The sequence below is a fragment of the Notolepis coatsorum genome (genome assembly GCF_963971535.1).
Source record: "Notolepis coatsorum genome assembly, chromosome: 5".
Classification (NCBI taxonomy): domain Eukaryota; kingdom Metazoa; phylum Chordata; class Actinopteri; order Aulopiformes; family Paralepididae; genus Notolepis; species Notolepis coatsorum.
This window is the reverse complement of record NC_140169.1, coordinates 86,558,948-86,574,464: the sequence shown is the minus strand read 5'-3', so window position 1 is coordinate 86,574,464 and position 15,517 is coordinate 86,558,948.

Genomic DNA, 15,517 nt, shown 5'->3' with positions numbered 1-15,517 from the left:
GCATACGTTCTGGAGTACGTTACACATGGTCGTTGCGATCGATGTGAAATCATGGTTGGATCAAAGCAGGATTGATGTCATATAATCCTTACCTTCACTATAGGAGGTACCCCAAAAAGAATATTCCAATTGTCGGATCGCGATTTCCAGTATTGGTGTCCATCGTGTCGCCAACATAATCCACCACAACACATGCATCGAGGGCATTGGACGCGTATCAATGTCATCAAGTGAACCGCTAGATTCGCCTGACCAAGAAAACTGCGCCCAGAGTGAATTAAACGTAACACCGGGTGTGAAAAAAAGGTTTCAAAGGGTGGGCGATACTGCCACCTACCAGGATGGGGCCGGTATTGCACTCTAGCGATTCCCTAGTGATTCCCTATGGTAACCCCAAGGTCTGTGTCAGAGAAATTAATACAAATATCGAATAAAAGAAATAACGATGAAAACCCGACTATACTCGGGTCTGGCGCTGAACAGTTAGCGAGTTAACCTGACTATCCTCGGGTCTGGCGCTGATTGAGTTAAAATGATAAGCACCTATCTGGTAAACACTATATTAAAAATTATAAGCACCTCTCTGGTAAACACTATATTAAAAATTGTGAGGTTCGCCTCTTCCCTGGACCTTTAATTCCTGTTCCCTGGACCTTTTATTCCCTGTCTCCTCACCTCACCAGCCCCCACCCTCGCGTTGTCGTTGTTTATTTATTGCATTCCCTGCCTCGCTCCGTTCCTTTAAGTTACTGTGAGAATTTTGTGTTTGATTGGTCCGTGCCGAACACACACTTCTAAGTCAAGTATCAATTACCATCACGCACCTGATGTGTGTTCTAATTAGCGCCCCAGTGGGCTTTAAATACCTCGATCTTCCCCCCAGTCCGGGTCGGGTCGTTCTCTATCTGTAAGCTCCTACGGGAGATTCTCTATAACAGTATCTTATCTGTATCTGTATGCTGGTTCATCTCCGGCGTGAGACGAGGTGCCAGCCATCGCCACCTGTCGCCGTTTGCCTGGAGTGGGACACAGCCTGCGCTCTCTAATTCTCTACGGGAGGTATTCCAGTGTTCCACTCCAGACCCCGCGCAGACGCGCTCCTACAGCAGACGCGCTCCTACAGCAGACGCGCTCCACTCCAGACCCCGCGCAGATGCGATCCTACAGCAGACGCGCTCCTACAGCAGACGTGCTCCACTCCAGACCCCGCGCAGATGCGCTCCTACAGCAGACGCGCTCCTACAGCAGACGCGCTCCACTCCAGACCCCGCGCAGACGCGCTCCTACAGCAGACGCGCTCCTACAGCAGACGCGCTCCACTCCAGACCCCGCGCAGACGCGCTCCTACAGCAGACGCGCTCCTACAGCAGACGCGCTCCTACAGCAGACGCGCACCACTCCAGACCCCGCGCAGACGCGCTCCTACAGCAGACGCGCTCCTACAGCAGACGTGCTCCTACAGCAGACGCGCACCACTCCAGACCCCGCGCAGACGCGCTCCTACAGCAGACGCGCTCCACTCCAGACCCCGCGCAGACGCGCTCCTACAGCAGACGCGCTCCACTCCAGACCCCGCGCAGACGCGCTCCTACCCTAGACGCGCTACTACTCCAGACGCGCATCGCTCTCTAATTCTCTACGGGAGGAGGCGTCTCTCCGAGCCGGCGCGCTCTCCAAGCCGACGCGCACCACTCCAGACTTCTAGCCGGCGCGCTACTACTCCAGACGCGCATCGCTCTCTAATTCTCTACGGGAGGATGCGTCTCTCCGAGCCGGCGCGCTCTCCGAGCCGGCGCGCTCTCCGAGCCGGCGCGCTCTCCGAGCCGGCGCGCTCTCCAAGCCGACGCGCACCACTCCAGACTTCTAGCCGGCGCGCTACTACTCCAGACGCGCATCGCTCTCTAATTCTCTACGGGAGGATGCGTCTCTCCGAGCCGGCACGCTCTCCGAGCCGGCGCGCTCTCCAAGCCGACGCGCACCACTCCAGACTTCTAGCCGGCGCGCTACTACTCCAGACGCGCATCGCTCTCTAATTCTCTACGGGAGGATGCGTCTCTCCGAGCCGGCGCGCTCTCCGAGCCGGCGCGCTCTTCAAGCCGACGCGCACCACTCCAGACTTCTAGCCGGCGCGCTACTACAGCAGACGCGCATCGCTCTCTAATTCTCTACGGGAGGATGCGTCTCTCCGAGCCGGCGCGCTCTCCGAGCCGGCGCGCTCTCCGAGCCGGCGCGCTCTTCAAGCCGACACGCACCACTCCAGACTTCTAGCCGGCGCGCTACTACTCCAGACGCGCATCGCTCTCTAATTCTCTACGGGAGGATGCGTCTCTCCGAGCCGGCGCGCTCTCCGAGCCGGCGCGCTCTTCAAGCCGACACGCTCCACTCCAGACGTCTAGCCTGCGCGCTCCTACTCCATCCCTGTAAGCAGCTCTGGCCCTCGCCCTGTCCAAGGCCTTTACCCTGTTTTCTCTGTCCCTGTCTCCAGCCCGCCTCCCCGGGCCTCTGTCCCTGTTCCCCTCTCCAGTGCCCCTGTTTCTGCCCTGTCCTTTGCCCTGGCCCTGTCCTTTAGCTTTAGCCCCTTTGCCTGCTCGCCTCTTAAAGGCACAGTGCCAATTTTCCCTAATTCTTGTTTCCAGTATTTTGTGTTCTCCCTTAGCCTTCCCCTTAGCCTGCTCGCCTTTCTTAAAGGCACATTGCCCTTTTTCCTTGTTCCAGTATTTTTGTGTTCTCCCTTAAAGGGACAGTGCCGCTTTTTGTTTGTATTCAATAAATGCCCTGTTCTTGGCTTACTCTCATACCTGTCTTGTGTTGTGCGATTGGGGTCGGTTACAAACCATAACAGTACGACCCGACCAGTCGACGACCCCAGCCAGCACAGACAGTGTATGTTGAGTTTGTCCTTTGTTAGCTCCCCTGTTAGCTTCCCTGTTAGCTCCCCTGTTAGCCTGTTAGCTCCCCTGTTAGCCTTTGTTAGTTCCCCTGTTAGTTCCCCTGTTGACTCCCCTGTTAGCTTCCCTGTTAGCTCCCCTGTTAGCCTGTTAGTCTCCCCTGTTAGCTTCCCTGTTAGCCTCGTTAGCTCCCCTGCAGCTTGCCAGACCTCTACTACCGGCATGGCCCCAGTCTGCTAGCTTAGCCCCGGCTGCTAGCACAGCCTCTATGTTAATGCAGCCCTTGCAGCTAGCATAGGCCCTGTAGCTAGCCATGCCCAGGCAGCTAACCCGGTCCCTCTGCTTGGCCTCCACTTTTTGTGTAGCTTTCCCCACTGCTAGGACTGCCCCTTCAGCTAGCAAGGTCAGTTTTCTCCCACTGCTAGGACTGCCCCTTCAGCTAGCAAGGTCAGTTTCCCCACTGCTAGGACTGCCCCTTCAGCTAGCAAGGTCAGTTCTCCCCACTGCTAGGACTGCCCCTTCAGTTAGCAAGGTCAGTTTCTCCCACTGCTAGGACTGCCCCTTCAGCTAGCAAGGTCAGTTTCCCCACTGCTAGGACTGCCCTTTCAGCTAGCAAGGTCAGTTTTCCCTACTGCTAGGACTGCCCCTTCAGCTAGCAAGGTCAGTTTTTCCCCACTGCTAGGACTGCCCCTTCAGCTAGCAAGGTCAGTTTCCCCACTGCTAGGACTGCCCCTCCAGCTAGCAAGGTCAGTTTCCCCACTGCTAGGACTGCCCCTTCAGCTAGCAAGGTCAGTTTTCTCCCACTGCTAGGACTGCCCCTTCAGCTAGCAAGGTCAGTTTCCCCACTGCTAGGACTGCCCCTTCAGCTAGCAAGGTCAGTTTTCCCACTGCTAGGACTGCCCCTTCAGCTAGCAAGGTCAGTCTTCCCCGCTGCTAGGACTGCCCCTTCAGCTAGCAAGGTCAGTTTTCCCCACTGCTAGGACTGCCCCTTCAGCTAGCAAGGTCAGTTTCCCCACAGCTAGGACTGTCCTTCCAGCTAGCTTGTTCTCTCATGCTGGACCGGCCCTGTCTGCTAGCCTAGCTCCGGCAGCTAGCGCAGCCTCTTTGTTAATGTAGCAGTACAGCTAGCATAGGCCCTGTAGCTAGCAGTGCCCTGGCAGCTACCCTGTCCCTCTGCTAGCCCCACTTTTGGTGTAGCTTCCCCGCTAGCATGGCCCAATTTTTTGTTTGTTGCCTTGTCATGTCCCCTGCCCCTCTGTCTTTATTTTTGGGTCGCCCGGTGGCTCCCGTGGAGGGGGGGGTACTGTGAGGTTTGCCTCTTCCCTGGACCTTTAATTCCTGTTCCCTGGACCTTTTATTCCCTGTCTCCTCACCTCACCAGCCCCCACCCTCGCGTTGTCGTTGTTTATTTATTGCATTCCCTGCCTCGCTCCGTTCCTTTAAGTTACTGTGAGGATTTTGTGTTTGATTGGTCCGTGCCGAACACACACTTCTAAGTCAAGTATCAATTACCATCACGCACCTGATGTGTGTTCTAATTAGCGCCCCAGTGGGCTTTAAATACCTCGATCTTCCCCCCAGTCCGGGTCGGGTCGTTCTCTATCTGTAAGCTCCTACGGGAGATTCTCTATAACAGTATCTTATCTGTATCTGTATGCTGGTTCATCTCCGGCGTGAGACGAGGTGCCAGCCATCGCCACCTGTCGCCGTTTGCCTGGAGTGGGACACAGCCTGCGCTCTCTAATTCTCTACGGGAGGTATTCCAGTGTTCCACTCCAGACCCCGCGCAGACGCGCTCCTACAGCAGACGCGCTCCTACAGCAGACGCGCTCCACTCCAGACCCCGCGCAGATGCGCTCCTACAGCAGACGCGCTCCACTCCAGACCCCGCGCAGACGCGCTCCTACAGCAGACGCGCTCCTACAGCAGACGCGCTCCACTCCAGACCCCGCGCAGACGCGCTCCTACAGCAGACGCGCTCCTACAGCAGACGCGCTCCTACAGCAGACGCGCTCCACTCCAGACCCCGCGCAGACGCGCTCCTACAGCAGACGCGCTCCTACAGCAGACGCGCACCACTCCAGACCCCGTGCAGACGCGCTCCTACAGCAGACGCGCTCCACTCCAGACCCCGCGCAGACGCGCTCCTACCCTAGACGCGCTACTACTCCAGACGCGCATCGCTCTCTAATTCTCTACGGGAGGAGGCGTCTCTCCGAGCCGGCGCGCTCTCTGAGCCGGCGCGCTCTCCAAGCCGACGCGCACCACTCCAGACTTCTAGCCGACGCGCTACTACTCCAGACGCGCATCGCTCTCTAATTCTCTACGGGAGGATGCGTCTCTCCGAGCCGGCGCGCTCTCCAAGCCGACGCGCACCACTCCAGACTTCTAGCCGGCGCGCTACTACTCCAGACGCGCATCGCTCTCTAATTCTCTACGGGAGGATGCGTCTCTCCGAGCCGGCGCGCTCTCCAAGCCGACGCGCACCACTCCAGACTTCTAGCCGGCGCGCTACTACTCCAGACGCGCATCGCTCTCTAATTCTCTACGGGAGGATGCGTCTCTCCGAGCCGGCGCGCTCTCCGAACCGGCGCGCTCTTCAAGCCGACGCGCTCCACTCCAGACGTCTAGCCTGCGCGCTCCTACTCCATCCCTGTAAGCAGCTCTGGCCCTCGCCCTGTCCAAGGCCTTTACCCTGTTTTCTCTGTCCCTGTCTCCAGCCCGCCTCCCCGGGCCTCTGTCCCTGTTCCCCTCTCCAGTGCCCCTGTTCCTGCCCTGTCCTTTGCCCTGGCCCTGTCCTTTAGCTTTAGCCCCTTTGCCTGCTCGCCTCTTAAAGGCACAGTGCCAATTTTCCCTAATTCTTGTTTCCAGTATTTTGTGTTCTCCCTTAGCCTTCCCCTTAGCCTGCTCGCCTCTTAAAGGCACATTGCCCTTTTTTGTTTGTATTCAATAAATGCCCTGTTCTTGGCTTACTCTCATACCTGTCTTGTGTTGTGCGATTGGGGTCGGTTACAAACCATAACAAAAATGATAAGCACCTCTCTGGTAAGCACTAGATTTTAAATGATCAGCACCTCTCTGGTAAACACTAGATTTAAAATGACCTCTCTGATTTTAAATCTGTTTGCAGGGTTATTGCTAGGGTTGGGTACCGTTCCCATTTGAACCGATACCGGTTCCCAACGGTACCCTTTTCCGGTATTTTCATTATAACAAAAATGTTATTTCTGTTGTAAAACTAAACTAAAGTCTAAACTTCTCAATTTGCATTTTTTTATCACACCTGCACAAACTAAAACCCCTCCCTACCTCCCTCTCCCAAACCGTTCCTACAACGAACACCAATATCACACCAAAACCATACACACCAAACCACACACACCACATACCAAAACACACACCAAAACTGGCAATTCACTCACATGCAAATATCACTGTATAATGTACTGTATACTAAAATGTTTACTTATGCATTGCTGTTGTGCTGTAACAACTGCTGTGGGATTAAGAAAGGATTAATTGATTGTATTATATCTCTCCTCACACCCTCTCTCTTCCCCTCTCTTTTTCTCACTTTCATCTATCCTCGCTCCCTATCTTTCTTTCCCTCCCTCTACTTTTATCTCTCCTCGTTCCCTCTCTTTATCTCAGATGGTCAGGAAATTACCACGGTTCTCACTCTGTTGTAATCTTTCATTCTCTCGCATCCCATCTCTCTCTCTCTCTCTCGCTCTCTCTCTCTCTCTCTCTCTCTCTCTCTCTCACATGCAGTCTTTCGTGTCTCTCTCTCATTCTATCTCTTGTCTCTCTCTCTCCCCAATGCTAAGGAAATGTAAGTCTTTCTCTCCTCTAATTCTCCTTGGCGCCCACTCTCTCTGTCTCTTCCCGCTTTCTCGTTGTATCTCTGTCTGACCTTTCTCTCCAATGATCAAGAAATGGACACGGCTCTCTGCTCTCTCTCCAATGCTAAGGAAATGGAAGTGTCTTTCTATCTAATTCTAGTGTCAGCACTGAACACACACACACACACACACACACACACACACACACACACACACACACACACACACACACACACACACACACACACACACACACACACACACACACACACACACACACACACACACTCACACACACACACACACACACACACACACACACACACACACACACACACACACACACACACACACACACACACACACCACTCACGTATCTGTCTCAGAGCCAGGGAAGAACGTAGGCCTGATGTATATTTACTCCTAGAGAAAAGGGGGATCTTTTATCTGGTCACATTCAATCTATGTGTACTGAGGTGGATTCAACCGGAATGAAGTGGAGTGAACCAGATTGAAGTGGACTGAACCAGATTGAAGTGGATTGAAGTGGACTAAACTGGAGTGCAGATGGCTTGAGTAATTTGAAAGGAAATGCGTTTTGGTGTGTGAGGGAAAATAAACCTGTAGGTGGACGGAGGAGAGAGAGAGAGAGAGAGAGAGAGAGAGAGAGAGAGAGAGAGAGAGAGAGAGAGGGGGGTTTGGATGAGGGGATTAAGAGGGAGATTACTGGAGACATTAGAGGTAATTATGGGAGGACAGAGAGGCTGCCAGAAAGAGAGAGGGAGCGGGAGAAAGAAAGAGACAATAGAGAATAAGAGAGACAAAGAGAGAACCTGTCAGACAGAGCGAGTGAGACACACAAAGAGAGACGGAGTGTGAGTGAGTGAGTGAGTGAGTGAGTGAGTGAGTGAGTGAGTGAGTGAGTGAGTGAGTGAGTGAGAAAGAGACAGGGAAAAACAGGATTCCCTTCGTAACTCGATTTACGTACTTATTCGGCATTCTCGAGCGGCTTGGCAAGTCGGACCTACTGGTATGCGCTCGTGGTTTCAACAGCTTTCTCTGGGGCAAGTCATTGGGGATTGCCGATACTACAGACATCCGCTGAGTTGGATGATTGTAATGATAATTAATGCGACAATATTTGTATAATTAATCATTAAGTTTTGCGTTTGTGGTCCTGACTCAGTGAGGCATCATGAGCATTACACACACACTGCAAACTAAATAAATAAGAACTAAACCGATCGGGATATAGCTACTGTATAGTGGAATATACTGTATTAATATTCCATATACCATCTTGTTATTATTATATTATTTATTGTTGGTTTTATTTATTTATTACATTGCTTGCCTAAGAGCCAGTGTGGAAACGGCTTGATATATGTTATTATTGTACTTAAATTTGCACTCTGGTTGGATGCCAAACTTATTTCTGTTGTATTGTATTTGTGCTGTATGATGACAATACATTTTTATTTAATATAATCAAATTTTGGGAGATTATATAAAAGATTGTTATTATAATTTCGCAAATCGGTTCTGCACTACCTCTTGAATAAGGATCAACACAGCAGAGGTGCACTGCAGACCCTCTCACCTCCTTATAATGAGCTGGTGGGGCGTGTCTGTATGCAAATGAGGAACATTTTTAACACGTCTGGAGTTGTGAATGAGTGACATCAATTCATTCAGCGGAGCACAGCTGCGAACGTTTCCCCCCACCTATGAAGACCGTTCCATGCGTTCAGGAATCCGGAGGAGGATTTCCGTAAATCTGTTGGTACGAAATGTTTACCAATATACTTACCAAGGCACTTACGAACACGTTCAAGAATGAGGACCAATGGTTGTACGCAAACTCCTCCCCTCACACATCCCTCTCCTTACTGCTACCTTCACTTCATATCCTCCCTCCCTCTACCAATATCTCCACCCATCCCTCCATAAAAATTTATGTATGCTTCAGTAGAAAATAGTTCCCAGATGAAACTGTTCACAACAAGGTCTGTGGATTATCTTGAGTAACTGGGTCATGATTTCTGGAAAGAGACAATGGGCCTCATTCAACAATACTCTCTTATTATTTTTCTTATATTCTTGCTTACCTGTCTGTTAAGAGAACAATAAAAAAAAAGTCACCGCCACATTCATCAAGCCGTTCTTAACTCATTCTGCGCCGGAGCTTAATGCGCAATATAGGTCTAGAACGCCACCGCTTTAATCAAGATTTGCGAGTGCTTAAAATATATCTTAAATTATAGCTATGGGTCTAATACACCCGTCGATTATCAGTGAGTTGCTTCCAGTCAACATGTACAAAACGGATTGTTTTTTCATCGGTGTGAGGTTTTGCCCGCTGCTCACTACCTTTTCTCTGTCTTCTTTAAGCCTACTGTTAGGAATTCCCTATTCTCTGTCTTCTTTAAGCCTACTGTTAGGAATTCCCTACTCACTCTCTCTAGCCCCCACCCTCTCGTTCCTTACCCTTAGTGGCCACACCTGTTTGATATTCTATTATCTCTCGCACCTGTGGTGGCAGGCTAATTAGTCCCCCTGTGGGCTTTAAATACCAGGGCGCTTCCCCTCGTTTTGGCGTGGGGTCGTGTTGTATACTTGCCGAGTCATATTCTCTAAACATCTAGACTCTTTCGGGAGATCCTCTGTCTGCCTATGCTGTTCCATTCTCCGGCGTCGAGATGTTTGCTCCAGCCTTCGCCAGCTGTCGCCGTTGCCTGTGGGGGAGACTGGTCTGCGCTCCCTGTACTTCCACGGGAGGCACCCCAGCGTTCCACTGCAGACCCCCGCACAGCTGTTCGTCCTGACGCACATCCAGACCAGCGCAGACGCTCTCCAGTCCTCAGCGCGCAACGCGCATCTTCCAAGGACGCTCGAGCTTGGCACGCTCTCCAGACCAGCGCGCAACGCGCATCTTCCAAGAACCCTCGAGCTTGGCACGCTCTCCAGACCAGCGCGCAACGCGCATCTTCCAAGGACGCTCGAGCTTGGCACGCTCTCCAGACCAGCGCGCAACGCGCATCTTCCAAGAACCCTCGAGCTTGGCACGCTCTCCAGACCAGCGCGCAACGCGCATCTTCCAAGGACGCTCGAGCTTGGCACGCTCTCCAGACCAGCGCGCAACGCGCATCTTCCAAGAACCCTCGAGCTTGGCACGCTCTCCAGACCAGCGCGCAACGCGCATCTTCCAGACCTTCGTGCTTGGCACACTCCTCCTCGCAGACGCACCCCGAGGCGTCTCTCTGTTCCGACGCGCACACCAAGGTGTGGCGCGCACTCTGTTCCTCGGCTCCGACAGTCGGCTACCCGGTGACGACACCTTCGCCACCGCCGCCTGTTCCAGCACCACTCAGTTCCTCGGCTCCGACAGCGGCTACCCGGTGGACGACATCCTCGCCACCGCCACTGTTCCAGGACTCTGTCCCTCGGCTCGGACAGCCAGCCACCCGGTGGCGATGCCCTCGCCCCGTTGCTGTCCCTGTACCTTTACGCATACGCCTGGGTGAGTTTTGATTGTGATGTCACTCACTCAGCGTAGTGCCCTTGCCCCCGTTCCCGCTGCTGTTCCTGTACCTTTACGCATACGCCTGGGTGAGTTTTGATTGTGATGTCACTCTCCCAGCGTATTGCCTCTGTTAGTTAGTTTGGACATTTCATCTCCCAGCGTATTGCCTCTGTTAGTTAGTTTGGACATTTCATCTCCCAGCGTTATGCCTCTGTTTTTGGTTCTCACTTAGAATAGTAGTTTTGGACTTTACATCTCCCCCTGTGTGTTTGTCACACGAAGATATTATTACTTTGTTCACTTTGTTATTTGGACTGTTCTGCACCTGCTCTGTTTTTTCCCTTTTGTGCATTAACTCTCTCCTCTGTCCTGCAGAGCGGCCCAGATGTTTTCCCACCAGTCCCCAGTTCCTCCCTGTACCCCAGCCCGCCCCCGCGGGCCTCAGTCCCTAGTCCTCTATCCCTAGTTCTCCTAGTCCCTAGTCCTCTATCCCTAGTTCTCCTAGTCCCTAGTCCTCTATCCCTAGTTCTCCTCAGTCCCTAGTCCTCTATCCCTAGTTCTCCTAGTCCCTAGTCCTCTATCCCTAGTTCTCCTAGTCCCTAGTCCTCTATCCCTAGTTCTCCTAGTCCCTAGTCCTCTATCCCTAGTTCTCCTCAGTCCCTAGTCCTCTATCCCTAGTTCTCCTAGTCCCTAGTCCTCTATCCCTAGTTCTCCTTGTCCCTTGTTTACCTAGTCTCTAGTTCCTCTGTCCCAAGGCGTTCCCTTAACCTTCCCTTAGGCGTTCCCTTACCTTCCCATAGTGTTCCCTTTTCCTGCCCGCCTCTTAAAGGCACCTTTCCTTCCCCTCATATTATATTCCTGTATTTGTGATTCTCCCTTAAAGGGACAGTGCCCTTTTCCCTGTTTTTCCCTGTTGTTCAATAAATATCTGTTTCTTGGCAAACCATCATACCTGTCTTGTGTTGTGCGATTGGGGTCGGTTACAAACCATAACAGTACGACCCCACCAAGTCTACGACCCCAGCCAGCACAGACTGTGTATGTTGAGTTTGCCTTTTTTTTTCTTGTCCCCTCTAGCTCCCCTGTTAGCCCTGTTAGCTTCCCTGTTAGCCCAGTTTAGCTTCCTTGTTAGTCCTGTTTAGCTCCCTTGTTAGCCTGTTACTCCCCTGTTTAGCCCAGTTTAGCTTCCCTGTTTAGCTTGTTAGTCTCCCCGGTTAGCTCCCCTGTTTGCTTCCCGTTTTGCCCTGTTTGACCCCCCTGTAGCTAGCCAGGCCCAAGCAGCTAACCCGGTCCCTCTGCATGGCCTCCACTTTTTTGTGTAGTTTCTCCCACTGCTAGGACTGCCCTTCAGCTAGCAAGGTCAGTATTCCCACAGCTAGGACTGTCCTTCCAGCTAGCTTGTTCTCTCATGCTGGTCCAGCCCTGTCTGCCAGCCTAGCTCCGGCAGCTAGCGCAGCCTCTATGTAGATGTAGCAGTACAGCTAGCATAGGCCCTGTAGCTATCAGTGCCTTGGCAGCTACCCTTTCCCTCTGCTAGCCTAGCTCGGCAGCTAGCGCAGCCTCTATGTTGATGTAGCAGTACAGCTAGCATAGGCCCTGTAGCTATCAGTGCCCTGGCAGCTACCCTTTCCCTCTGCTAGCCTGGCTCCGGCAGCTTGCGCAGCCTCTATGTTGATGTAGCAGTACAGCTAGCATAGGCCCTGTAGCTATCAGTGCCCTGGCAGCAACCTTCCCTCTGCTAGCCCTTTCCCGGTGCTACCATGGTTACCCCTTTGCTACCCTGCTTGCCCCTCAGTTCTCTAGACCAGTTCTCTAGCCCAGTTCTCTAGACCAGTTCTCTAGACCAGTTCTCTAGACCGTTTCCTCTAGACCAGTTCCTCTAGACCAGTTCCCCCAGTTACCCCTCGGCGACCCTGTTTCTTTTGCTAGCCCCACTCTTGTGGTGGCTTCCCCTGCTGGCTTGGCCAGTACCTCTTGTTTTGCCCCCTGCCACTCTGTCTGTATTTGTTTTGGGTCGCCGGGTGGCTCCCGTTGGGGGGGGGATACTGTGAGGTTTTGCCCGCTGCTCACTACCTTTTCTCTGTCTTCTTTAAGCCTACTGTTAGGAATTCCCTATTCTCTGTCTTCTTTAAGCCTACTGTTAGGAATTCCCTACTCACTCTCTCTAGCCCCCACCCTCTCGTTCCTTACCCTTAGTGGCCACACCTGTTTGATATTCTATTATCTCTCGCACCTGTGGTGGCAGGCTAATTAGTCCCCCTGTGGGCTTTAAATACCAGGGCGCTTCCCCTCGTTTTGGCGTGGGGTCGTGTTGTATACTTGCCGAGTCATATTCTCTAAACATCTAGACTCTTTCGGGAGATCCTCTGTCTGCCTATGCTGTTCCATTCTCCGGCGTCGAGATGTTTGCTCCAGCCTTCGCCAGCTGTCGCCGTTGCCTGTGGGGGAGACTGGTCTGCGCTCCCTGTACTTCCACGGGAGGCACCCCAGCGTTCCACTGCAGACCCCCGCGCAGCTGTTCGTCCTGACGCACATCCAGACCAGCGCAGACGCTCTCCAGTCCTCAGCGCGCAACGCGCATCTTCCAAGGACGCTCGAGCTTGGCACGCTCTCCAGACCAGCGCGCAACGCGCATCTTCCAAGAACCCTCGAGCTTGGCACGCTCTCCAGACCAGCGCGCAACGCGCATCTTCCAAGGACGCTCGAGCTTGGCACGCTCTCCAGACCAGCGCGCAACGCGCATCTTCCAAGAACCCTCGAGCTTGGCACGCTCTCCAGACCAGCGCGCAACGCGCATCTTCCAAGGACGCTCGAGCTTGGCACGCTCTCCAGACCAGCGCGCAACGCGCATCTTCCAAGAACCCTCGAGCTTGGCACGCTCTCCAGACCAGCGCGCAACGCGCATCTTCCAGACCTTCGTGCTTGGCACACTCCTCCTCGCAGACGCACCCCGAGGCGTCTCTCTGTTCCGACGCGCACACCAAGGTGTGGCGCGCACTCTGTTCCTCGGCTCCGACAGTCGGCTACCCGGTGACGACACCTTCGCCACCGCCGCCTGTTCCAGCACCACTCAGTTCCTCGGCTCCGACAGCGGCTACCCGGTGGACGACATCCTCGCCACCGCCACTGTTCCAGGACTCTGTCCCTCGGCTCGGACAGCCAGCCACCCGGTGGCGATGCCCTCGCCCCGTTGCTGTCCCTGTACCTTTACGCATACGCCTGGGTGAGTTTTGATTGTGATGTCACTCACTCAGCGTAGTGCCCTTGCCCCCGTTCCCGCTGCTGTTCCTGTACCTTTACGCATACGCCTGGGTGAGTTTTGATTGTGATGTCACTCTCCCAGCGTATTGCCTCTGTTAGTTAGTTTGGACATTTCATCTCCCAGCGTATTGCCTCTGTTAGTTAGTTTGGACATTTCATCTCCCAGCGTTATGCCTCTGTTTTTGGTTCTCACTTAGAATAGTAGTTTTGGACTTTACATCTCCCCCTGTGTGTTTGTCACACGAAGATATTATTACTTTGTTCACTTTGTTATTTGGACTGTTCTGCACCTGCTCTGTTTTTTCCCTTTTGTGCATTAACTCTCTCCTCTGTCCTGCAGAGCGGCCCAGATGTTTTCCCACCAGTCCCCAGTTCCTCCCTGTACCCCAGCCCGCCCCCGCGGGCCTCAGTCCCTAGTCCTCTATCCCTAGTTCTCCTAGTCCCTAGTCCTCTATCCCTAGTTCTCCTAGTCCCTAGTCCTCTATCCCTAGTTCTCCTCAGTCCCTAGTCCTCTATCCCTAGTTCTCCTAGTCCCTAGTCCTCTATCCCTAGTTCTCCTAGTCCCTAGTCCTCTATCCCTAGTTCTCCTAGTCCCTAGTCCTCTATCCCTAGTTCTCCTCAGTCCCTAGTCCTCTATCCCTAGTTCTCCTAGTCCCTAGTCCTCTATCCCTAGTTCTCCTTGTCCCTTGTTTACCTAGTCTCTAGTTCCTCTGTCCCAAGGCGTTCCCTTAACCTTCCCTTAGGCGTTCCCTTACCTTCCCATAGTGTTCCCTTTTCCTGCCCGCCTCTTAAAGGCACCTTTCCTTCCCCTCATATTATATTCCTGTATTTGTGATTCTCCCTTAAAGGGACAGTGCCCTTTTCCCTGTTTTTCCCTGTTGTTCAATAAATATCTGTTTCTTGGCAAACCATCATACCTGTCTTGTGTTGTGCGATTGGGGTCGGTTACAAACCATAACAATCGGTACATTTCCGTTTGATACCGTTTTGAATATGAATATAGTTTTGGTGATTCTGAGTAATTCCAGGAAAAGACGCGATAAAAGCCCTTTAGTGGAATACACTAAACACGTTGTCATTTTTCGCCTGATTATCGAATCTTCCTGAAATCAACGCTAGATCATCATTATTATCCTTCCTCGTGCAAGAATGAAAAGAGCCCTGGACCGCGGGCCCCCCCCCCCCCCCCCCCACCTCCTGCACCCAACGGCACACAGGCACACACAGAGAGACAGCGTCGATCGGGGTAGAAATAAATATCAGATCAACGATCAAATTAATATATAGTGTTCTTACCTTGTATCTGATGTAATGCAAAAGAAATAATCTAATTATCTGATCGCTATTCCAAATACTGCTCGTGGATGTCCGTACCACATTACCGACCGTTACATATGATACGGGCGGGCGGGGTTACTGTTCCATGCCATCGTTGTTGAGGCCTACCTCGGCTGAGTATTTACACCCTGCCCGCACGGCTCGGATCATCCCAGAAAATAAACTACACCATTCCCAGTGGAGTGCAATACCAGCTGGAAGGCGTAGGCGGCGGTATTTGCCCTTTTGCGAGCTCAGACCCATTCCCAACGATAACATCAGGCTCGATGGATGAAAATGAATGGATATCACTAATAAAAGAAATAACGATTAAAACCCTATACTAGTGATTGGCGCTCAAGCGACGGCGAGTTAACCCGACTATCATCGTGACTGGCGCTGAATGAGTTAATGTCTAAATCAGTTCTTACCCAGGTCGGTTGCATGATGAATCCCACTCATTCTTAAATTCAAATGCGTGTTCGCGCTAAAATAATTTGCATACAGACACGCCCGCCATCTCCTTATAAGGCGAATGAGGCGTGTGTAAAACAGCCGAGTTTCGGCATCTGATCGCTGTCTGATCCATTCAACAGGAAGCGATTTGCGACTGATCTCAAAATGACACACACACACATCTCACGACTCGCGACTCAGTGCATGTGTGTGTGTGTTCCTGTGGGTCG